Below are 25,521 nucleotides of genomic sequence, written 5' to 3'. Positions count from 1 at the left end.
AAAATGTTACAAAAAACCACATGCTTTCAAAGGGTGTCCTAATTTTTTCACATGACTGTAACTGCACGCTCCACATCGCACAAGGCTGTATTGGTAACTGCCACACGGACAACCTGAAGCCAACACATTAGATCAGACAGGGTCCGGCGTTAGTATAGAAACGTACTTACACGTGATTCGTTCCATCTGGTTATAAGTGATAAATGTCACAATGTGCGATGCCTGTGCTCGCTGTGGGCGCAGTCTCATTCTGTTTACACCCCCCTGGGGGGATCTAATATAAACTGTTGCTATTACTCTATATTGTGATTCAAGCTGAAGTTTTATCTGTTTGAGGACAAGGTGATTTTCTGTTATAGTCTTTTCATTTTTCACTCCCTGCCTTCCCGAAGCTATAACTTTTTTATTTTTCCATTCACATAGCCGTAGTGGGGCTCGTTTTTTGTGTGATAAGTTCTGATTGCATAGACTATAGCAGGAAGCTAGGAAATTCTAAATGGGGTGGAATTGAAAAGTAAAAATGTAATTGCGCCATAGAGTTATGGGTATTGTTTTTACAGCGTTCCATATGTGGTAAAACTGACCTGTGGCCTTCAGTCTCCAGGTCTGTACGATTAGTGATACCACATTTATATACTTTTTCTTCTGTTTTAACACTGAAAAAAAATAAATAATAATAATTATTATGGGAAAAGGGGAGTGAATTTTTATATTCGTACAGGCTCTGTCCTGCCAATATCAAGTAATGGCTTCCCTGATCTTAGCGGAGAGAATCCATTCCAGCACTCCTGGAGAAATCCACCTCAGATGTTGTGGTCACCATTGCCCATGGCATCTGAGTGGTTAAATGTCTACGATCAGCGCTGTGTGGCTATGGCGTCTGCTGTGAAGTGATGGCATTTGCCGTACATGTACGGGTGACTTTGTCAAGGGGTTAAAGAGGTGCTCCAGTGGTTATTTTCTTTGCCTATATAGAGCAGGATTGGCAGGTATTAAAGATTAGTACGGAGGCTCTTGTGTATCGTAGGAAGTATCGGAGGCTCTTGTGTATGCCCAGTGCTGTGGCCAGTGCTGTGGCCCCTCACAGTGCTATGCCCAGTGCTGTGGCCCCTCACAGTGCTGTGGCCAGTGCTGTGGCCCCTCACAGTGCTATGCCCAGTGCTGTGGCCCCTCACAGTGCTATGCCCAGTGCTGTGGCCTCTCACAGTGCTATGCCCAGTGCTGTGGCCCCTCACAGTGCTATGCCCAGTGCTGTGGCCCCTCACAGTGCTATGCCCAGTGCTGTGGCCCCTCACAGTGCTATGCCCAGTGCTGTGGCCCCTCACAGTGCTATGCCCAGTGCTGTGGCCCCTCACAGTGCTATGCCCAGTGCTGTGGCCCCTCACAGTGCTATGCCCAGTGCTGTGGCCCCTCACAGTGCTATGCCCAGTGCTGTGGCCCCTCACAGTGCTATGCCCAGTGCTGTGGCCCCTCACAGTGCTATGCCCAGTGCTGTGCCCTCTCACAGTGCTATGCCGAGTGCTGTGCCCTCTCACAGTGATATGCCCAGTGCTGTGCCTCTCACAGTGATATGCCCAGTGCTGTGGCCCCTCACAGTGATATGCCCAGTGCTGTGCCCTCTCACAGTGATATGCCCAGTGCTGTGCCCCTTCCCAGTGATATGCCCAGTGCTGTGACCACTCACAGTGATATGCCCTGTGCTGTGCCCCTTCCCAGTGGGCGATACAGGCGATATGCGATATAAATTTGTGCCACGATATGGATTTTGTGCATATCTCCGGACCGCGATATGATCTCGCTCTCTGCGCGCACCATGTTCTCCTGAGCCGGCACAGTGGTGCCGCTGACCACCAATGAGAACAGAGGAGGAGGAGGAGGAGGGGAGGGACTGACAGTAAATCATTGAGTTTTCACGATATCAGCGAGATCGTGAAAACTCAAATCCGATAGTATATTCTAACCCCCAGGCGTTCCCATGGTGACAGAGACGCTTGCCTGGGGGTTAGAATATACAGGGCCACGCCACTCACAGGAGAACATTTATAAACTAATCAGTAACTTTAAGTTTAATCATCACCGATCTCTTTATTGGATACCTTACTCTGTCTTAGCTCCGGTAACAGCAGGCAGTGCGGGCAGGCGGCGCTCACTCACTGACGTCACGCACCTGCGCCGCCTAGTGGGAGGAGAAGGCGCGTGACGTCAGTGAGTGAGCGCCGCCCGCCCGCACTGCCTGCTGTTACCGGAGCTAAGACAAAGTAAGGTATCCAGTAAAGAGATCAGCAATGATTAAAGTTGCTGATTAGTTTATAAATGTACTCCTGTGAGTGTCGGGGGGGAAGGGGATCTGTGGATGGCACTGTTTAGGGGAGGGGGATCTGTGGATGGCACTGTTTAGGGGAGGGGGATCTGTGGATGGCACTGTTTAGGGAGAGGGATCTGTGGATGGCACTGTTTAGGGGAGGGGGATCTGTGGATGGCACTGTTTAGGGGAGGGGGATCTGTGGATGGCACTGTTTAGGGAGGGGGATCTGTGGATGGCACTGTTTAGGGGAGGGGGATCTGTGGATGGCACTGTTTAGGGAGAGGGATCTGTGGATGGCACTGTTTAGGGGAGGGGGATCTGTGGATGGCACTGTTTAGGGAGGGGGATCTGTGGATGGCACTGTTTAGGGGAGGGGGATCTGTGGATGGCACTGTTTAGGGAGAGGGATCTGTGGATGGCACTGTTTAGGGGAGGGGATCTGTGGATGGCACTGTTTAGGGAGAGGGATCTGTGGATGGCACTGTTTAGGGGAGGGGGATCTGTGGATGGCACTGTTTAGGGAGGGGGATCTGTGGATGGCACTGTTTAGGGGAGGGGGATCTGTGGATGGCACTGTTTAGGGGAGGGGGATCTGTGGATGGCACTGTTTAGGGGAGGGGGATCTGTGGATGGCACTGTTTAGGGGAGGGGGATCTGTGGATGGCACTGTTTAGGGGAGGGGGATCTGTGGATGGCACTGTTTAGGGGAGGGGGATCTGTGGATGGCACTGTTTAGGGGAGGGGGATCTGTGGATGGCACTGTTTAGGGGAGGGGGATCTGTGGATGGCACTGTTTAGGGGAGGGGGATCTGTGGATGGCACTGTTTAGGGAGGGGGATCTGTGGATGGCACTGTTTAGGGAGGGGGATCTGTGGATGGCACTGTTTAGGGAGGGGGATCTGTGGATGGCACTGTTTAGGGGAGGGGGATCTGTGGATGGCACTGTTTAGGGGAGGGGGATCTGTGGATGGCACTGTTTAGGGGAAGGGGGATCTGTGGATGGCACTGTTTAGGGGAGGGGGATCTGTGGATGGCACTGTTTAGGGGAGGGGACTCAGCTCCCTGCTGTTGTGTGCACAAAGCACATGGCAGCAGGGAGAGTGTAAAGTCCTATTCACCCTAATAGAGCTCTATGTGGGTGAATATGACAAGGGTTCTAGCTCTTAAGGGGGCTAATAGTTATTAAATAAAAAGTAAAAAAGAAAAAAAGTTTAAACACCCCCCCAAATATAGAAAATAATATATTGCAATATATATCGCACATGCTTAAAATGATATCGCAATATAGATTTTAGGCCATATCGCCCACCCCTACCTCACAGTGATATGCCCAGTGCTGTGCCCCCTCACAGTGATATGCCCAGTGCTGTGCCCCTTCACAGTGATATGCCCAGTGCTGTGCCCCCTCACAGTGATATGCCCAGTGCTATGCCCCCTCACAGTGATATATCCAATGCTGTGCCCCCTTCACAGGCAGTTAAAAATAAAAAGATTACTTTACATACTTACCTCCTTACCAGAAAGCGGGACATACCTCACCCGTACTGGGACAGCCACGGCAATCCGGGACTGTCCCGCCGAATCCGGTTGGGAGGTATGGTGTATTCCTGTTTTATTTGATGTGTAATTTGTGGGTGGTCAGCCATATTGATTCCTCCTCCTCTCAAGATATGTTTTCCTAATGAATGACAAACATTTGTAATGCACTTTTCTCACAGGGATAGTTGTGTGGCCGGGGGACTCCCTACAAAGTCAGCAGCTGCCGTATAAATATATAAAAATCGGGTCGGCGCTGCTGGGTCCTTAGAGACGTACATAAAATAGTAGGACTGCGCTGTCTTATGCTGAACGTCATCAATCACTGCTCATACGTCCATCACGGGATATACTCCAAATGATTCACCTTCGCAACTACTGTGTTAAATCAAAAATTCAGGGCCAAAATAGTGAAGTACCGCAGACATCAAGATAAAACCAAGACATTTATTATAAGCACAAAAGTAGCTAAAAGAAAGCACATCAAAGTATCCTTAAAGTCTGGTTGCCCGCGGTTCGCGCAACCTAGGTGTCACCACTGCTTCGTCAGGGAAGCACATACTCCTTTTCAGTCTTGATTAAAGCTCCATAATTCATAACTAGATATACACCCTTATTATATTAGTACCCCATATGCGCATCTAATAACTATAAACATACAAATAACCCTGTATGGAGCTTTAATATGCATACAGATTATGGCGGTACATTAGTGAATTTTTGCACTTGATTTCTTAATAGGTTCACGTCAGGTTTGCCAAATACCGATCCTCAGAAAATGCCTGCACCCTGGAAAATGCTAAATGGCCGCATGCAATGTCCTTGAAGGGGGACCAAAGCCAAAAATGAAAAACATTCCCCCCTAAATCAAAATGTTCTTCTATCAAGGTGTCACCATTTGTGTTTTTAGTGAAATCTATCTCTGGAAAAGCTGGGTGACAACCAGTATGATTGTCCTTTGATGGCACTGAGGTTGTCACGCAGCTTTTCTCCTGTACTGAAGGGTAGGCGGCCATGTTCTGCTGTGATCATCTCGTCCCTTAACTGGCTGGTGAGTAGCTGGAGGCTGAAGGTCATTGTCCAGACCTTTGTATATCCAGAGGATGACACAACTGGAGGTTGAGTGAAGAGTCGTGGAGACCTTAAATCACTGGAGAGCAGGGACCGGTCACTAGTACAAATCCCTCTAACTTGTTCTCGATGACACAAGGGATCGTCCTTTCTCCAGAATCTGCAGATGCTCCTCACCAAGCTCTTGTGTGATCTGCGGTGTTGTCCCCAGTTATGCCAATCTATTTATGGCCCAGTGGGAATCTGACACCATCACACCCCGACTGGGGGAGGGTCTGGTACTCTGGCAGCGCTATATAGATGATTTATTGTTTTCATTTGGGATAAAGGAGAAGATGAATTGCAACAGTTCCTTATCCAGTTAAATAATGATAATGCAAATCTGAGATTTACCCCTAAGATAGGTAAATAACAATTTGAGTTCTTAGACCTTCTAATTACGGTACGTGAGAATAGACTAATAAGTAGGGCTTATCAAAATGCAGTTGCGAAAAATAGTTATATTTTGTATTCCAGTTGCCATCTGCCTAGATGGTTAATGAACATTCCTACCAATCAGTTTTGCCACATAAAGCGCAACTGTACTCTGGACATTGAGTTTGAGGAGGAGGCTAAACGAATGACTAACGAATTTATTAGCAAGGAATACCCACATAATCTAATAAAGACGTCATATGAAAGAGTACAACAAATGGATAGGACCACTTTCTTTACGACAAAAAATGCCACCAAAGAGGTAGAAGAAACTATAAGATTAATTCTTCCATTCAACTCTCAGTATAAAATATTAGAGAAAATTATAAAAATGACCCTGAGTATCATTTACAGAAAAGTTTTCCCAATAAGTATGAAAGTGGCATCACCTACGAGACAACAAACAAACATTGATACTATTCCTAAATGGATAAACCTAAAATGTTTATATAGGTGTGAGACATGTAACAACTGTAGAGCGACTGTGGGCCCTAGGAAAACCAATCAGGTATATTGTACACATAATTCATATAAATGGGAAATCAGGGAATTTACATGTAAAACAACTAATGTCATTTACCTAATTTAATGCCCCTGTAAAAAACAGTACATAGGAAGAACGAAACGTACAATGAGAAAAATAATATCAGAACATATTAATAATATCCGCAATGGATTTAAAAAACACACATTGTCCAAACACTAAGACCGCCATAATAAAAATCCCAGAGGATTAATGTTTACTAGTGATGAGCAGCATAGACAATATTCACTGAAAATTCACAATTGCAAAAATCGGCAATGTAACATACACTTATTCCGCGGGCAATTTCATTACCTATAACAAACAGTCACAGAAAGGATACGTATCAAAAGCCAGATATGTGCAAGCCAACAACCTATCTATGAGACAGGTACAGTCAGCATACCTTTATAATGGCAGCCTTGTGTGCAATGAGACATTTAAGACCTGCTCTCATCTAAGTGAGAGCCAGTAAGGCTCAAAGTTGCTTGATTTGAGTTGGATGGCTTGGGGGACCTGCACCCCTAGATCATTATCATCAGGGTGACACAAATATATATTTTTTGGATGCCAGCTAACTCTTCTCTCACCTCTTAGGAGGGCTGCATAAAAATGTTCAGTTTTCTAATTGTTCTAACATTTTATATTTGCATAAACATGGTCATATGTGAAAGACATGCAAATTAGCAAAATTAGCCTTTTTTTTTAGCTGAATCACTATTTCTCATGTCTTTCCCATATGACCATGTTTATGCAAATTAGTTTACATGACAAAACAGTATAGAAAGGTTATTGAATATAATATTAGGGCAATTAGAAAACTGAACATTTTTATGCAGCCCTCTTAAGCAGTGAGAGAAGAACATTTTTGACAATTTTTGTCACCCTAATGATAATGATCTAGGGGTGCAGGTCCCCCAAGCCATCCAACTCAAATCAAGCAACTTTGAGGCTTACTGGCTCTCAGTCAGATGAGAGCTGGTCTTGAATGTCTCATTGCACACAAGGTTGCTATTGTAGGGTATGCTGACTGTATCAGTCCTATAAATAGGTTGTTGGCTTGCAGATACCTGACTTTTGGCATACAGCCTTTGTGTGATTGTCTGTTATACTGTATGTTGTCTATTGTATGTTATAGGTAATAAGTATTTATTTTGAAAAAAAATATATAGCATCTATAAAAAAAAATTATGAATGATAGGAAAATACTTATAATAAAAGTTTATTAAAGGATAACTGTCACACTTAGACTCTAATTTCAATTTTCATATATGTAGTTACTAATAACATGATATTCCAGAATCAGTTACTATTAGACGGACTTCCCCCATATTTAATAAGATTCAGCCTTTAGCAACACGTCTGCATAAAACTGCAATCTCACTATTCAGTTAAGATGGCCGCCACTGCCCTCACCCTGAGGCTAATCCCGCCTGCCCTCACTAGCCAGTAACAATAGCCCCCCCCCTAAAGGGTTAATCTCCTGCAGCACAAAGGGGTCCTCTTACCACATGTTGCTTTCAATTATACACTGAGCAGACGGCAGATCTCCCTTCCCTGGCCTGCGCTGCTTCAACTCTGCTTCTCCAGCTCTCCTGAGTGAGGGAGCGTCTGCCAAGTGCAGGGACAGGGAGAAGTGCACACAGCCCAGGCACTGTTATCAGCTGCTGGGGAGGACCTGGCTCTAATCATTTACTTACAGTCCCTGGCTGTCTGTAATCTGACCTTGCACGCTGCGTGCTTCTGCGTCCTCCGTCCTTCAACACATAGACGGACCCTGCCTAGCAACACATAGACGGACCATGCCTAGCAACAGATAGACGGACCCTGCCTAGCAACACATAGACGGACCATGCCTAGCAACACATAGACGGACCATGCCTAGCAACACATAGACGGACCATGCCTAGCAACACATAGACGGACCATGCCTAGCAACAGATAGACGGACCATGCCTAGCAACACATAGACGGACCCTGCCTAGCAACACATAGACGGACCATGCCTAGCAACACATAGACGGACCATGCCTAGCAACAGATAGACGGACCCTGCCTAGCAACACTATTTTAAGCACAGGTAAAAGTAGGCAGTACAGGGAACAAAACTGTGGAATTAAGGGGTAATTAAATACACAGTGAAAAGTTGAAATAGGGCCACCAAGGTGATATTAATCACCACAATCCAATACTCCCAAAAAATATAAAAAATACGACAGTTATACTTTAACGTTGGGTAAAAAAAAAATGGATGATAAATAGCATAATAAGGATAAAGCAAAGTTATATACAATAAGTTAAAACAGAGAATGGTAGGGCACATCAATATTCGGTACTACACAGATGTTTATACCAATATTTTATTTGTGATATACACTATTAAATAAACTTATATAAAATATAACACTCCTAAAATTAATAAAATACTAGAAGACCATTGAATACATTAAAACCCAATATAATAGTAATCAAGTAATATTGGATATTTGTATAATTTAACTGTATGGTAGATAATGTCCTTCCAGATGGGTGCTTTTCACCCAATCAATACCCCAAAAGATGGAATTGGGGCTACACCTGTTTCTAAAGTCCTTTTTAGATGAGGGCTTTTTTAAATAGTCACTGCGGCTGTTGCGACTCAATAGTCGTTATATATGTTATCAATACACTCTTGCTGCTTGATAGTACAAAAGAGCCGAAGCAATTATACTCACAATTGTAATGTAGTATTGTCGGCTTTAGTCAATCACAGGTGGCGTCCCATGTGTGGTAAACGATACTTGCACAAGTTGCAGCAAAGTAAGAGTGATGCGGTTTTGGGATCCTTAATATTGTTCATATAGCCATACTGTGTTTGGGGATCAGTCGGTGATATATTCCTTCTGTCCTTGGATGGATGCTTTACAGAAGTGGACTCTGCCACGAGGCCGACTCTCCAAACAAACAGATATCCGGCTTGCCTTGAATTTTCCAAGCTGAGAAATCAGCGATCCCTTTTTTTTCCTTATGTTTCCTTTTTCTTTTTCTTTTAGCGCTTTTGGGTCCTCCGGTGTAGTACTTTATTCCATGGGGTAGTTACCAAACATGTTTCGGAGTTAACTACGACTCCTTCATCAGTGGCTAAAAGAAAAAGAAAAAGGAAACATAAGGAAAAAAAAGGGATCGCTGATTTCTCAGCTTGGAAAATTCAAGGCAAGCCGGATATCTGTTTGTTTGGAGAGTCGGCCTCGTGGCAGAGTCCACTTCTGTAAAGCATCCATCCAAGGACAGAAGGAATATATCACCGACTGATCCCCAAACACAGTATGGCTATATGAACAATATTAAGGATCCCAAAACCGCATCACTCTTACTTTGCTGCAACTTGTGCAAGTATCGTTTACCACACATGGGACGCCACCTGTGATTGACTAAAGCCGACAATACTACATTACAATTGTGAGTATAATTGCTTCGGCTCTTTTGTACTATCAAGCAGCAAGAGTGTATTGATAACATATATAACGACTATTGAGTCGCAACAGCCGCAGTGACTATTTAAAAAAGCCCTCATCTAAAAAGGACTTTAGAAACAGGTGTAGCCCCAATTCCATCTTTTGGGGTATTGATTGGGTGAAAAGCACCCATCTGGAAGGACATTATCTACCATACAGTTAAATTATACAAATATCCAATATTACTTGATTACTATTATATTGGGTTTTAATGTATTCAATGGTCTTCTAGTATTTTATTAATTTTGGGAGTGTTATATTTTATATAAGTTTATTTAATAGTGTATATCACAAATAAAATATTGGTATAAACATCTGTGTAGTACCGAATATTGGTGTGCCCTACCATTCTCTGTTTTAATTTTATTACTGTTTTTTGAGGATTGGGTGAATCCTTTTGGTAGGTGCACCCATTTCCATTCTTGAGCTTATAGGTGAGCCCTCTCTAATTACTCGTATATATACAATAAGTGTAAAAAGATTATAGGTTTATTTAATGATAAAAAAATCTAGAATATTCGTGATTAAGAAGATATAGCACTATATTCTAGATCTCCGTGAATTCTCGAAGTGCCGACATTCACAATAAAAATTAGCAATTAGAATATTCACGCTCAACACTAATGTTTACTGCCATAGAAAGTATTCAACCACATTGTAGAGGGGGTAATCATATCGCCAATATGTCACGTGCCGAATCTAGAAGGATCTTTGATTTTGACACATTGATTGCACAGGGTCTGAATGCAGATATGGAGATCTTCGGATTCCTGTGACGAGGGGTGAGGGCCCAGTGCTGACGGGACATTGAAGTCAGGCTGTTTTACCAGCACTTTGATCTCTCCTCGATGCCGGGCTCTCCCCCCCATTTTACACCTATCAAATTACAGCCCCCAGAAGCGATCCCAGCTACGGAATAATTGGTTCAGCCATATTAACATATGAACAGCATAGATCACCCTTTTTAGTTTTTCAGCTGTCCCTCTTCCAATTGTGAAAAAAAACACATTTAGGCCTCATGCACATGACTGTTCTGATTTTTTGCGGTCTGCAAACTGCGGATCCGCAAAAAATGGAAGCCGCCTGTGTGCCTTCCGCAATTTGTGGAACGGGCGGCCCATTGTAGAAATGCCTATTCTTGTCCTCAAAACGGACAAGAATAGGACATGTTCTATTTTTTTGGCGGAGCAACGGATGCTGTCCGCATCTTTTGTGGCCCCATTGAAGTGAAGCCGTTTTGGCGGCTCGGATGCGGACCCAAACAACGGCCGTGTGCATGAGGCCTTAAACTGCAACATAATTGCACAATAATACAATTTATTCTTTATATATTCTATATACACTCTTTCTTATATTTTCCTCACCTATGTGTTTAATGATATTATTAGGGTACTTTCACACTTGCGTTGCTGGATTCCGGCAATCTGTATGCAAACAGAAACCATTTGTAGACTGATCCGGATGTGGATCCGTCTCACAAATGCATTACAATACCGGATCCGTCTCTCTCCTGTGTCATCTGGAAAAACTGATCCGGTATATTTATTTTTTTACATTTTTAAAGGTCTGTGCATGCGCAGACCGGAAGACCGGATCCGGCACTAATACAGTCCAATGGAAAAAATGTCGGATGTGGCATTCCGGCAAATGCTGCTGTATTTTCTCTGTCCAAAAACCGTACAGTGACTGAACTGAAGACATCCTGATGCATCCTGAACGGATTGCTTTCCATTCAGAATGCATTAGGATAAAACTTCCGATATTGGGCCCCTAGGATGGAACTCAATACTCATAAAAAAAAGAAATCTAGTCCATGATTTGGCTAGAGAAACGAAATATAAGCAAGGATAGGGCAGTGTGGAGCATATAGCCACTGATGAAGGAGCCATTACTCCGAAACGCGTCTGGCATTATATATTGAAATCCAAATAACTTCAGGCATGCCTTGGAATACATTGTATAGATTCATTATACTTTAGTTTAGGCATGCTCAACCTGTGGCCCTCCAGCTGTTGTAAAACTACAACTCCCACAATGCCCTGCTGTAGGCTGATAGCTGTAGGCTGTTCAGGCATGCTGGGAGCTGTAGTTTTGCAACAGCTGGAGGGCCGCAGGTTGAGCATGCCTGCTTTAGTTCAACCGTCAAGTTCCAACAACCTTCTATTATCACAACTTCTCTCTATCGTGAGCAAAGTGATCGGATCCAACACTGCGGTGAAGAGCTTTCACAACATTATCCCCACCTGACGAACAGCAGGAGGAGGAAGAAGCAAGCCAACAACACGTGCTCCAGCAAGAGCGATTCGAGCATCGCAGCAGTTCTTCTCATGAGAGCAAGTGAGTACCCTGATCCGTGACAAGGATCCAGGATTCAAATACACTTCCCGTTATGGAGACGAAAGCAACTTTCTCCCATATATAAATCTATTTATCCTATTAAACATCTATACAATGTTGATCCAACTCACTGAGCGTCGGCCTAACATGAACTCTGCACACTGAGTAAGGATATAATACGGCCTTTTATTACCTCATTGTGTCCAATACAATCAGGGATCCTCCGAGACATTGACCTTTGTGTTGTAGAACTGCATTATATTGCACCTTATCTGATACAGTACGGGACTTTGATTTATCAGCATTCAGTGACATCGTTTGGAGACCATCATATTTATTATTGGTTCACCAGACATTTTTTTGCCAAGTGTTTTTCGGTCAAAAATGTTCTCATTGCAGAAGTTTCGGGACAAACTTTGTTACATTGGAACATTAATCATGCAAGTTATTTGAAATATGGAATATGATATATTAATTATGAAAGCTACTTGAATCAGCAACTTTTGATTACAGGAATGTATGTGATCTGCGGTGTTGTAATCTTGTAGGACGCTGGGAATGTGCGGTGTCCTTTGTGCTGAGGGCTGTTAATGGAGGCATGGGATTTTCATTGCTCCTGGGTCTCCTGTGATGTCTAGGCTCTATACCCCGCTCAGCTGTGCCCCCACTGTGCCCCCTTCACAGTAATAGTGCCCACTGTGCCCCCTTCATTGTAGTAATGCCCTCTGGCTCTGTGCCCCCTCAATATTAGTAATGCCCTCTGTGCCCCCAGCTGTTTGAAGAGAGGGCAGTGCTCATATGAGAGCTGCTTTGTCTGTTCTGTTCACCCGCTCGCCGTAGCATTTGCAGTGATGAGCAGCTAAACAGAGCAGAGAAGGCAGCGCTCATACAAAAAGAAAAAAGCGAGCAACCCCTTTAGGGTCCATTCAGACATCCGTAGTGCATTGCGGATCTGCAATACACCCGGACGGCAGCCCCATAGAAATGCCTATTCTTGTCTGTAATTGCGGAGAAGAATAGGACATGCTCTATTTTTTTGCAGAGCTGCGACCGGAACATCGGGGTCGTGCTCCGGAAATCCGGATTTTGCGGACTGCAAAACACACAACGGTCGTGTACATGAGGCCTTATAAATGGAAAAACAATGAGCGCTTCCATCTGTATTGATGGAAGTGCTCATTGCTCCTGGCACCCCCCTGAGAGCGGACACCTGGGGCGGACCCCTCCCCTCCCCCCCGCCCCCCTAGGCATGCCACTGATTTCATCCCTCACTCCTGAGGCTAGTCACCATGGCCCTCACATCAGCCACACAGCTGCTCCATCATTTACTACATGTATACAATGTATACGATGGAGCTGAATGCTCTGTGACTGGATATGATGTAAGTGTAGAGGATAGTTATAGTATACATGTCATCCCTCACTCCTGAGGATAGCCACCATGGCTCTCACATCAGCCATGCAGCTGCTCCATCATTTACTACATGTATATAAAATGTATGATGGAGCTGTATGTTCTGTGACTGGATATAATGTATAGGTAGAGTATACAGTGAAATGCACTGTGACGTACATGTTTTTCCGCACAGGGATCCCTAAGGAGATTCTCACGGACTAAGGTACAGCCTTTATGTCTAAGGTTATGAAAGATTTATACAAATTGTTTGAAATCACACACATATGTGTATCACCCCCAGACAGATGGGTTAGTCGAGAGATTCAACAAGACCATAAAGCAGTTCAAAAAAGTATTAGAAAAGGATGGCCGTGACTGGGATTCTCCACTCCAGAGGAGCTGGTCCAGTATGTGGTGATGCCATTCGGTTACATGGAGCCCCTGCTACGTTTCAGAGGTTGATGGACGTGATCTGGAGGCCACATTGTGACTACGCTACCGCTTACCTTGATGATGTGTGTAGTGTACGGGAGAGTAATACCCCGTCACTACAGAAGGGTCACTTGGGTACTGTCGTTCCCCCTGTATTTAAGGGGAGGTTGGTATAGAACATCTTGTCAATGTACTGCTATGTAATTTCCTGTTACTGTGAAACGTGCATGTGCAGGCCGGCTAGGGTGTTATTCCAGCTCTGAGTCACTAGAGGGAGCTAGGGAGCCCTAGTTTATATAAGGCCCAGTCAGGAAGAGTGAGCAGGCAGACAGTGGGAGAAGGAGTCAGAGATGATCCTGTGTCTGAGTCAAGGCCAGGCTATGGGCCTGTGAGAGTAGAGCAGGCCTGAAGCCTGCCGACTAGGAGAGGGTAGTAAGCCCTGTAACCGGGTTCCGGATCCAAGGAAAAGGTTCCCCTCCTGAGTCATCCTCCATTTTAGCTGAAACATCATAAGCAACCAGCCGGGACACGGAATACAACAGAGGCCAATCTGATAAAGCAAGAGGTACTCAAGATAACAGAGGAGGTACTAGATAAGGACAGCTTCAAGGATACGCCAGCTATAGGGCATTAGACCTTGGAGAATAAGTCACATGTTTCAGGACCAGTCAGGAATAGTGTGCAAGCCGCCTGTACTGCATCTCCTGTAATTAACACTCTGTAAAGAACATTGCTATAACCGGCCAGTCTGTACTTCTAAGAACCACCTGTATTCAAATAGAAACCAACTGTCTTCTAAGGAACGGCGCTCCCAACTGCGTCCATGTATGATTATCACTGACATTCAGTAAAGTTCCAGTTTTTGGTTGGCTATCCCGTGGTTGCTTCATTCTTCTACATTACTATACACGGCGTGTCACCGTTTAATTGACACTGGCGTCACGAACATTAATTACCTGCCTGTTCCAGCAGTTGCCCCAGATTGAAGACGACGGTGGATCCCAGGTTAGTGGGTTGATCTGCACTACCAAGCCCAGCATACACTACTGACCCCCTGGGACACTGCATGTGGTCATTTATTCATCTGATTGTAAAAGTCACCTCTGTAAGGTAAAGGCCTTGTTAGACTCTATTAGTGATGCGGGCCTGACCATAACCCCTGAGAAGTGTGCAGCGGGTCTGGAGGAAGCAAAATACCTGGGCTACAATAGTAATGGGCTGGATAATCCCCAGGTCAATAAAGTGGAGGCACAGAACTGGCCTAAGCCCTTAACGAAGTCAAGTCAAGGCCTTAACGGGGTACTACTGTTGGTTTGTACCAATTTTTGCCTCGATTGCAGCACCATTGACTAATGAAAGGTCCTAATGGTGAAGTGGACCCCAGAGGCAGAGAAGTCTTTTCAGAGCCTAAAGTCTGTCACAACTCCATTGGTAAATGTGCCCCAATGTGTTGCTACATACAATCCAGTTATGGTTTTTATGGACGCCAGTCCAGGAATAGTTTTCCTTATAAATGGGCAATAGCTTCTGTCCCTACAGACTTATGACTCACGCACACAAGCTTATTCTGTTTCCATGTCCGTTCCGTTTTCTTTTTTTTTAAGCCCGTATGTGGAACCATTCACTTTAATGAGGCCGCAAAAAAAGCCCGGAAATGACTCTGTGCGCATTCCTTTTCCGTATGTCCGCATGTCCCTTCAGCAAAAAAATAGAACAAGTCCTATTATTGTCTGCATAACGGACAAGGATAGGACTGTTCTGTTATGGCCAAGCTGTTCCGTTTTGCAGACCGCAAAATACATACGGTCGTGTGCATGAGCCCTTATTTTGTGGCTACTGAGGAGGGGGCCGAAGCCCAGAAACGCGTATAGCTGAACTACATTTTATTAAGCAAGAGCCCGAACTTCTGAGAAAAATCGTATTTCTCTTATCAAGAAAAACATTTGTAACATCCCGGAGTTATGTTACTAAACTCTGTTTCCCTGCTACCTCATGTTAGGTGTATATTTATTGTCATCTTGTGTAATCTAACACTGTATTCGTTAGTATGTGCATTTGCTAAAGCCTGTTATATAGACATATGCTGTAGTTTTCTATGTACACCAGCAGGTGGCAGCAATGTGTTCAGCAGACCTTAGCCAGTTTAGTATATCCAGACTGGAATAGTACATTCCAGTCTAGCCCTCCCCTCTGTGAGCAGAAGTCGGCTGGTCCCATGTCCTGTCTCATGAGGAGGATGGACCCATATATATAAAGATATATAGTAGCTGCCGGCCCCGCAGCACAAAACATACACATTTCTGGACTGGACTACAAATTGTGTTTTATACTGGTTTTAGACTGTTCCTGCACCGTTTTGTGTTCATGTAGTTATTGTACTTTATAAAGAAATAGTCTTAATATATTCCTTGAGACACTGACTCTTTACATTCAATAATTTGTAAGGAAACTAAATATCATTCACACCTTATAGGGTTAATATCAGCAGAACTAAAAGTGAAAATAACTTGGGGCGGTTCCTCCTCCCTCTGCTCTGGACTTTACTCTTCTCCGGAGATCTTGTATTTCTACGCGCTGTGCATGGCTTTCAGGTAAGACCTTCATCTCTTATATACTGTATATACAGGGTCTCCTGTGTTATGGTGGGGGGTCTCACACTGCTCCCTAATATGAGGGAGGGTCACAGACTTACTGGAAGATCCAGATCTAGGTCAGGTTCAGGGAGTTACTACTGAATGAAGAAAATCCTGGGTGTGACACAGAGAACAAGCTGCGGTTATATACTGTAACTATACAGCAGTCATATACCTGACCACATACTGTCCACACACAGGACAAGCTGCGGTTATATACTGTAACTATACAGCCAGTCATATACCTGACCACATACCGTCCACACACAGGACAAGCTGCAGTTATATACTGTAACTATACAGCCAGTCATATACCTGACCACATACCGTCCACATATAGGACAAGCTGCGGTTATATACTGTAACTATACAGCCATATACCTGACCACATACCGTCCATACACAGGACAAGCTGCTGTTATATACTGTAACTATACAGCAGTCATATACCTGACCACATACCGTCCACACACAGGACAAGCTGTGGTTATATACTGTAACTATACAGCCAGTCATATACCTGACCACATACCGTCCACACACAGGACAAGCTGTGGTTATATACTGTAACTACACAGTCATATACCTGACCACACACAGGACAAACTGCAGTTATATACTGTAACTATACAGCCAGCCATATACCTGACCACATACCGTCCACACACAGGACAAGCTGTGGTTATATACTGTAACTATACAGCCGGTCATATACCTGACCACATACCGTCCACACACAGGACAAGCTGCAGTTATATACTGTAAATATACAGCAGTCATATACCTGACCACACACAGGACAAGCTGCAGTTATATACTGTAACTATACAGCCAGTCATATACCTGACCATATACCGTCCACACACAGCACAAGCTGTGGTTATATACTGTAACTATACAGCCAGTCATATACCTGACCATATACCGTCCACACATAGGACAAGCTGCGGTTATATACTGTAACTATACAGCCAGTCATATACCTGACCATATACCGTCCACACACAGCACAAGCTGTGGTTATATACTGTAACTATACAGCCAGTCATATACCTGACCATATACCGTCCACACACAGGACAAGCTGCGGTTATATACTGTAACTATACAGCCAGTCATATACCTGACCACATACCGTACACACACAGGACAAACTGCGGTTATATACTGTAACTATACAGTCAGTCATATACCTGACCACATACCGTCCATACACAGGACAAGCTGCAGTTATATACTGTAACTATACAGCAGTCATATACCTGACCACATACCGTCCACACACAGGACAAGCTGCGGTTATATACTGTAACTATACAGCAGTCATATACCTGACCACATACCGTCCACACACAGGACAAGCTGCAGTTATATACTGTAACTATACAGCCAGTCATATACCTGACCACATACCGTCCACACACAGGACAAGCTGCGGTTATATACTGTAACTATACAGCGGTCATATACCTGACCACATACTGTCCACACACAGGACAAGCTGCGGTTATATACTGTAACTATACAGCCGGTCATATACCTGACCACATACCGTCCACACACAGGACAAGCTGTGGTTATATACTGTAACTATACAGCCGGTCATATACCTGACCACATACCGTCCATACACAGGACAAGCTGCGGTTATATACTGTAACTATACAGCCAGTCACATACCTGACCACATACCGTACACACACAGGACAAGCTGCAGTTATATACTGTAACTATACAGCCAGTCATATACCTGACCACATACCGTCCACACACAGGACAAGCTGCGGTTATATACTGTAACTATACAGCCGGTCATATACCTGATCACATACCGTCCACACACAGGACAAGCTGTGGTTATATACTGTAACTATACAGCCAGTCATATACCTGACCACATACCGTCCATACACAGGACAAGCTGCGGTTATATACTGTAACTATACAGCCAGTCATATACCTGACCACATACCGTCCACACACAGGACAAGCTGCGGTTATATACTGTAACTATACAGCCAGTCAGATACCTGACCACACACCGTCCACACACAGGACAAGCTGCGGTTATATACTGTAACTATACAGCCGGCCATATACCTCACCATATACCTGACCACACACAGGACAAGCTGCTGTTATATACTGTAACTATACAGCCAGCCATATACCTGACCACATGCCGTCCACACACAGGACAAGCTGCGGTTATATACTGTAACTATACAGCCGGTCATATACCTGATCACATACCGTCCACACACAGAGAACAAGCTGCGGTTATATACTGTAACTATACAGCAGTCATATACCTGACCACATACCATCCACACACAGGACAAGCTGCAGTTATATACTGTAACTATACAGCCAGTCATATACCTGACCACATACCGTCCACACACAGGACAAGCTGCGGTTATATACTGTAACTATACAGCCAGTCATATACCTGATCACATACCGTCCACACACAGAGAACAAGCTGCGGTTATATACTGTAACTATACAGCAGTCATATACCTGACCACATACCGTCCACACACAGGACAAGCTGCGGTTATATACTGTAACTATACAGCCAGTTATATACCTGACCACATACCGCCCACACACAGGACAAGCTGCAGTTATATACTGTAACTATACAGCCGGTCATATACCTGACCACATACTGTCCACACACAGGACAAGCTGCGGTTATATACTGTAACTATACAGCCAGCCATATACCTGACCACATACCGTCCACACACAGGACAAGCTGCGGTTATATACTGTAACTATACAGCCAGTCATATACCTGACCACATACCGTCCACACACAGGACAAGCTGCGGTTATATACTGTAACTATACAGCCGGTCATATACCTGACCACATAACGTCCACACACAGGACAAGCTGCGGTTATATACTGTAACTATACAGCCAGTCATATACCTGACCACATACCGTCCACACACAGGACAAGCTGCGGTTATATACTGTAACTATACAGCCGGTCATATACCTGACCACATAACGTCCACACACAGGACAAGCTGCGGTTATATACTGTAACTATACAGCCGGTCATATACCTGATCACAATATAAATTTTCTCTCAACAATTTTTATAATGATAGGCTATGGTGTCGCACTGCGACATGCGACATGCTGCGACACGACCGTCGCAAAAAATCCATCCAAGATGGATGCGTGTAGTTGTGCCCTATGTGTAGTGTCACTTATTGTCGTACTGTAGCCCTAACCTAAAGCTGACCTACAGCAGTGAAGAAAAATGGCTGGGTTGTAAAACCTGGAGTAAAACTGTGTGTATGGCAGTTGGGATTTGAAGAGAAATATTTGCAGGCTTGTATTGGCTAATGCAGGTTTTTCGGGAATATCTCAGGAACAGTACATCCTAGTATGCTGAGACCTGGTCTAAAACCTTCCCGGACACCTGATGTATCTGTGTGCCAAATTTGGTGAAGATCGATCCAGTCATTCGGTCGCGCATAAAGAGCAGACAGATGTCCAGACAGACAGACTTCTAGACTGAAACCCATATGTGTGAAGGCAGTTTGCCTGGATTTGTGGGAGGGGCTGAGGTCCGCCTCCAGCCTATTTAGGGCACCCCCTTTACCTGGCTCCTGCACCGTCCGAGGTCTGAGCTTTGAGGGAGGAAGTCGCTTGTGGAGCTACTGGAGAGTTACCTGCGAGTTGCTGAGTCTTGGAAGTTTGCGTCACTCGGTTCACTGTGGGTCACGTTTTTGCCCGGTATACTATGAGTCATCCATACGGTACAGCTGGAGCCTCACGGTTGCCCCCTGTACCGGCTCATTTCATTTCACCAAACTTTGCACTCATGTCACAAATTCTCGTTACAAGTCACTATCATTTCATGTCTGCGGTACAGCACAGGGCCTCACGGTTGCCCCCTGTGCTAGCTCAATTCATTTCACTAATTTCATTTCAACCATGTCACAGTTTCACTCCAAGTCACGGTTTCATGTCTGCCTCTATTTCCAGTCATGCATGCACGCGCACCACACCGCATCCCCACTCCTAGCACTGCCAGCACGTGTACCAGGTTCCCATGGCGGCCACCAACGCCGTTTCCCCTCCTCACCAATATCTCTCTCCGCTTGTTCCTCTGTGCCACTCATTTTCGTTTCGCCATTGTTGGACTCAGGTCAGGTTTTCTCACTCTCGAATCATGCCGATTTTCATGTCAGTCATGCCTGTCAATGAGTCATCCACACGGTACAGCACGGGGCCTCACGGTTGTCCCCTGTACTAGCTCAATTCATTTCACTTTTCGTTCACTCATGTCACGCTATTTTTCGTTCACAAGTCACTGGCTATTTTCTTGTCTGTCATGCTCCGGATCATGCAAGAACACGACTGCGCTGCATCCCTACTCCAAGTCACCAGACAGCACGGGTTATCGTTCCCGGGGCTGCGACCATTCCAGTTTCCCTCCATCACCACGGCAACCTCCCACACATGTGCCCCCCCCCCCCCCCAAACCCCCGGTTCAGGTCAGCGGCATGCCCGCACTCACACCCGCCACATGGTTGGCTCGTTCCAGCAACACCACACATTCTCCCCCTCCACATTCAGCGCTGCTGCTGCGGACTTCCTCGTTCTCCCCACCGCTGCACCGGCCCGTCCCGCTGCTTCTCCTGCCGCGCTGCCGACGGCGGCCGCCCGCGTCCCGGTCCCTGGTCTGCGCGTGCGCGGCCGGGGTACTGCGCATGCGCGGCGGCGTCGGCGCGTGCGCGGTATCCCGACGGCCGTCCGCTGGTGCGGCTGGTGTGTGGGGAGGGGGCAGCCACAGGTCTGCTCGGCCCCGGTCCAACCACAATACTCTGCCCCGGGCTGCGGCCACTGCCCCCCTCCCACAAGCGGCGCAACCCAGGAGGGGCTCAGACTGTTCCCCATCACACCTACACCCCCCACCACACCAGGCCACAGTCCCCTTCATTATAAAACCCGCCACATCACCCGCGTACCCCGGAAAAGGGAAAATAAAAATTATGTAATTAAAGCTCCATAGTGTCATAGGGAGGAAACCCGCCATGTAGTTCCAAAAAAAAAAAATTTTCCTCAGTGTCATAGAAGAGAAACCCGCCATATAGTCCTGGCACAAAAAAAAAAAAAAAAAAACACGGTCTGCGAATCACACCTTCCTCCACGTCACGGGGGCTCATTTCGCACCACTGCTGCTCACGTCATGACCCCTGCACCAGCACCACAGATCCAGCTACCGCTCCCCCCCCATCAGGCAGCGCATTCAGGGGGGGCGCAAGTCATCATCACAAGAGCTTGCATCAGGGAACACACCCGCCATGCCAACATCAATGTATAAACAAATCCACCACAATAAAATCCACACCATTCAAAACGCATCACACAATCACCAAAGAAACCCGCCATATGAAAAAAAAAAAAAAGCCATATGGAAAAAAAAAAAGAAAACCGCCATATGGAAAGAAAAAAAAAAAAAAACAAAAAAAAACTGCCATATGGAAAAAAAAAATAACCCGCCATATGAAAAAAAAAAAAAAAAAAACCCGCCATAAGAAAAAAAATAAAAATAAAAAAATATACGGTCTGCTGATTACACGTTCCGCAACAAATCCCCCACGTCACGGGCCTCATTTCGCACGCCATCCGCACAGCCGTGGCACCACTGCTGCTGACGTCATGATCCTCTCAGGTCATGCCGACGTTCATACCACAGTCCACTCTCGATCTCCTCAGCACTGTCCTCAGCAAGGACCAGGCCATTTTAGCAAATCTGACAAATAAATAAATAAATCCCGCCATATGAAAAAAAAAAAAAAAAACTAGGGAAAATAAAAAACCGCCATATGTAAAAAAAAAAAAAACGCCATATGTAAAAAAAAAAAAAAAACGCCATATAAGAAAAAAAAAAAAATAAATAAATAAAATAAATAAATAATAATAATAAACTCGCCATATGTAAAAAAAAAAAAAAAAATTTATCAAAAATACCCCCGGTTTCATTGCTACATTAATATTTCTGTGAAACCCCCCATGGGAAAAAAAAAAAAAAAATGCGGCCGCGGCTAAGTACGGGGGACCGCTGGCATCCAGGGTTGTCCGTCTCTACCAGCTGCCGGCAGAGCCCGGAGCAGGCGGTCAGCTTCCTACCCCACACTCAATTAGGCAGCACGATCGCCCAACACAAACCCGCCACATCACCCGCGTGCCCCATGGTCCAAAGTAAACAAATAAACAGATAAAAGAAAGGGAATCCCGCAATATAGTCCATGGCCAAAAAAAAAAAAAAAAAAAAAAAATATATACATATATATTTTTATTCTGCCATTAGTCGCCCACGCATGGCTTCTCCGTTTAGTTTCACTCACAGCACTCCGCCATTTGGTCTCCCACGCGTGTCTTCTCCGGTTTAGCACGCACCCACGACTCCACCATTAGTCTCTCACGCATGGTTTCTCCGGTTCAGTTGTATACATACGACTCCGCATTTGAGTCTCTCACGCATGGTTTCTCCGGTTCAGTTGTATACATACGACTCCGCATTAGAGTCTCTCACGCATGGCTTTCTCCATTTCAGTGTTTCACATACAACTCCGCCATTAGAGTCTCTCACACATGGCTTCTCCGTTTCAGTGTTTCACATATAACTCCGCCATTAGAGTCCCTCACGCATTACTTCGCCGGTTAGTTTCACACACATTTCTCCGCCATTACAGACTCTCACACATTACTTCGCTGTTTTAGTTTCACACACATTTCTCCGCCATTACAGACTCTCACGCATTACTTCGCCGTTTTAGTTTTACACACATTTCTCCGCCATTATAGACTCTCATGCATTACTTCGTCGTTCTAGGTCACACTTATAACTCCGCCATTAGAGTCTCTCACGCGTTACTTCGCCGGTTACTTTCACACACATAACTCCGCCATTAGAGACTCTCTCGCATCACTTCACCGTTTTGGTTTCACACAATAACTCCGCCATTAGAGTCTCTCACATATGACTCCGCCATTAGAGTTTCTCACGTATGGCTTCTCCGTTTTAGTGTCACACACATGACTCCGCATTAGTCTCACGCATGGCTTCTCCGTTTCAGTGTTACATACATAACTCCGCCATTAGAGTCCCTCACGCATCACTTTGCCGTGTTAGTTTACACATATGACTCCGCCATTAGTCTCACGCATGGCTTCTCCGTTTGGTGTCACACATATGGCTTCACCAGTAGAATCTCTCACGCACGGCCCTGCCATTAGAGTCTCTCACGCATGGCTTCTCCATATTATTTTACACAGATGGCTCCGCCATTAGAGTCTCTCACGCATGGCTTCTCCGCATTAATTTCACACACACGACCCCGCCATTAGAGTCTCTCACGCATGGCTCCGCCATTAGAGTCTCTCACGCATGGCTTCTCCGTATTATATCCACACACACGACCCCGCCATTAGAGTCTCTCACGCATGGCTCCGCCATTAGAGTCTCTCACGCATGGCTTCTCCGTATTAATTTCACACACACGACCCCGCCATTAGAGTCTCTCACGCATGGCTCTGCCATTAGAGTCTCTCACGCATGGCTTCTCCGTATTATTTTACACACAGGGCTCCGCCATTAGAGTCTCTCACGCATGGCTTCTCCATGTCAATTTTCACACATATGGCTCCGCCATTAGAGTCTCGCACGCATGGCTCCGCCATTAGAGTCTCTCACGTATCGCTTCCCCATTTTAATTCCACACACATAACTCTGCCAGTCGAGGCCGGCTGCGTGGTCCCACAACCAGCAGGTTCCATGTCTTTTCTGCCTTCAGACCCGCTCGCATGGCTCGGTCATCTGTGGCTTGCAATACAATTATCTTGTGGTGACTCGCACGCGTGGCTTGCGCCATTAGAGTCTCTCTCACGTTATCATTTTCTCTGACTTTTAATTTCTAGGTTGTCAGATTCCTCCTGGAGCATAACATCACGCCCACTTTGTCATGTCTTCTCTTCTGGGGTTTGCTTCTTTTTGCCACCTTAAACTCAAATGTCATACAACGCCATCATACTCTATCTCACTGGCATTTTACACCACATGCTAATCTTACACCCTAATAACATCAGTTGCGTGGCCTCTCACCAAATCAAAACCATACTCAGAGGTATTCAGAAAACGGAACCCGCGCGTCCAGCCCAGAGGCTACCCGTTAACAATCATATTTTCAAGGCATTATCCGAATTACTAGACGCCAAGCCTTCTGAAGCAGATACCAACTCCATCCTCAAAACAGCAATTTACTTGGCCTTCTACGGTTCCTGAGGCCCGGGGAATTCACTACAACCTACACGACCCAAGCCACACCTTGTCTTCTTGTCTCCCACTTGGCAAAACACATGGATCATTACGTCCTGACCTTACCTCACTCCAAGAGTAGTCAGCACTTACCCGTCAACATTTCATATCACCCCACGCACAACAGAGGGTGTCCAGTCAGGGTTCTGGATGCTTACAGACAACGTCACAAGTTTCTACCCTCTCAACCGCTACTTCACTACATGGTTCGGTACTCACCACCACCACCTTCATGACCCATGTCAGGTCACCCCTCACACAACTGGGCCTCAACGCAGCCAACTACTCAGGGCACTCCTTTCGCTTTGGAGCCGCGTCCACGGCCTCCAGTGCCAACGCCCCGACTCATGTCATCAGGAATTGGGGCGCTGGAAGTCATCCGCTTACTCGCGATACATTCCCAATCCAACACAAGAGTTAAGAGATACTTTCCAAAACATGACGGGTTGAGCTATTCATGTATATTTGACTACAATAACTGGTTATTTCATTTTTGCCCTCTTCTTTCTCGGGCCTACCTCATCCTCGGTTTCGGCACACCACAACCGACTACGCTTATTCCCTGATTTCCTAGGGTTCTTCACTGTACTACCGTAAGCGCCTCACACAAGTGTGAAGGCAGTTTGCCTGGATTTGTGGGAGGGGCTGAGGTCCGCCTCCAGCCTATTTAGGGCACCCCCTTTACCTGGCTCCTGCACCGTCCGAGGTCTGAGCTTTGACCCTCCCACCACTCCACTCATTTACAACTCATTTCTTTCATATCTCTATCCTTGGGTGGGCCCTCTTCTTTCTCAGGCCTACCTCATCCTCGGTTTCGGCACACCACAACCGACTACGCTTATTCCCTGATTTCCTAGGGTTCTTCACTGTACTACCGTAAGCGCCTCACACAAATATATATATATATATATATATATATATATATAATGTATATAATACCTATAATAAGACAGAACTACAACTCCCA

At 45.4% G+C, this 25,521-nt stretch overlaps 1 protein-coding gene across 1 annotated transcript in view; it reads left to right on the top strand.

Moving 5' to 3' along the window:
- The first annotated feature begins 16,099 nt into the window (after nucleotides 1-16,099).
- LOC122924872 (NACHT, LRR and PYD domains-containing protein 12-like) overlaps nucleotides 16,100-25,521 on the top strand; it is a 178,314-nt gene continuing 168,892 nt past the window's right edge. Inside the window, exon 1 of the mRNA XM_044276393.1 lies at nucleotides 16,100-16,159. The gene's annotated coding sequence lies outside the window, so the exon portion shown is untranslated. The remainder of the gene's footprint in view (nucleotides 16,160-25,521) is intronic.

The sequence above is a fragment of the Bufo gargarizans genome, chromosome 1 (assembly GCF_014858855.1).
Source record: "Bufo gargarizans isolate SCDJY-AF-19 chromosome 1, ASM1485885v1, whole genome shotgun sequence".
NCBI classification, from domain to species: domain Eukaryota; kingdom Metazoa; phylum Chordata; class Amphibia; order Anura; family Bufonidae; genus Bufo; species Bufo gargarizans.
This window is presented reverse-complemented; position numbering and strand designations above follow the sequence as displayed.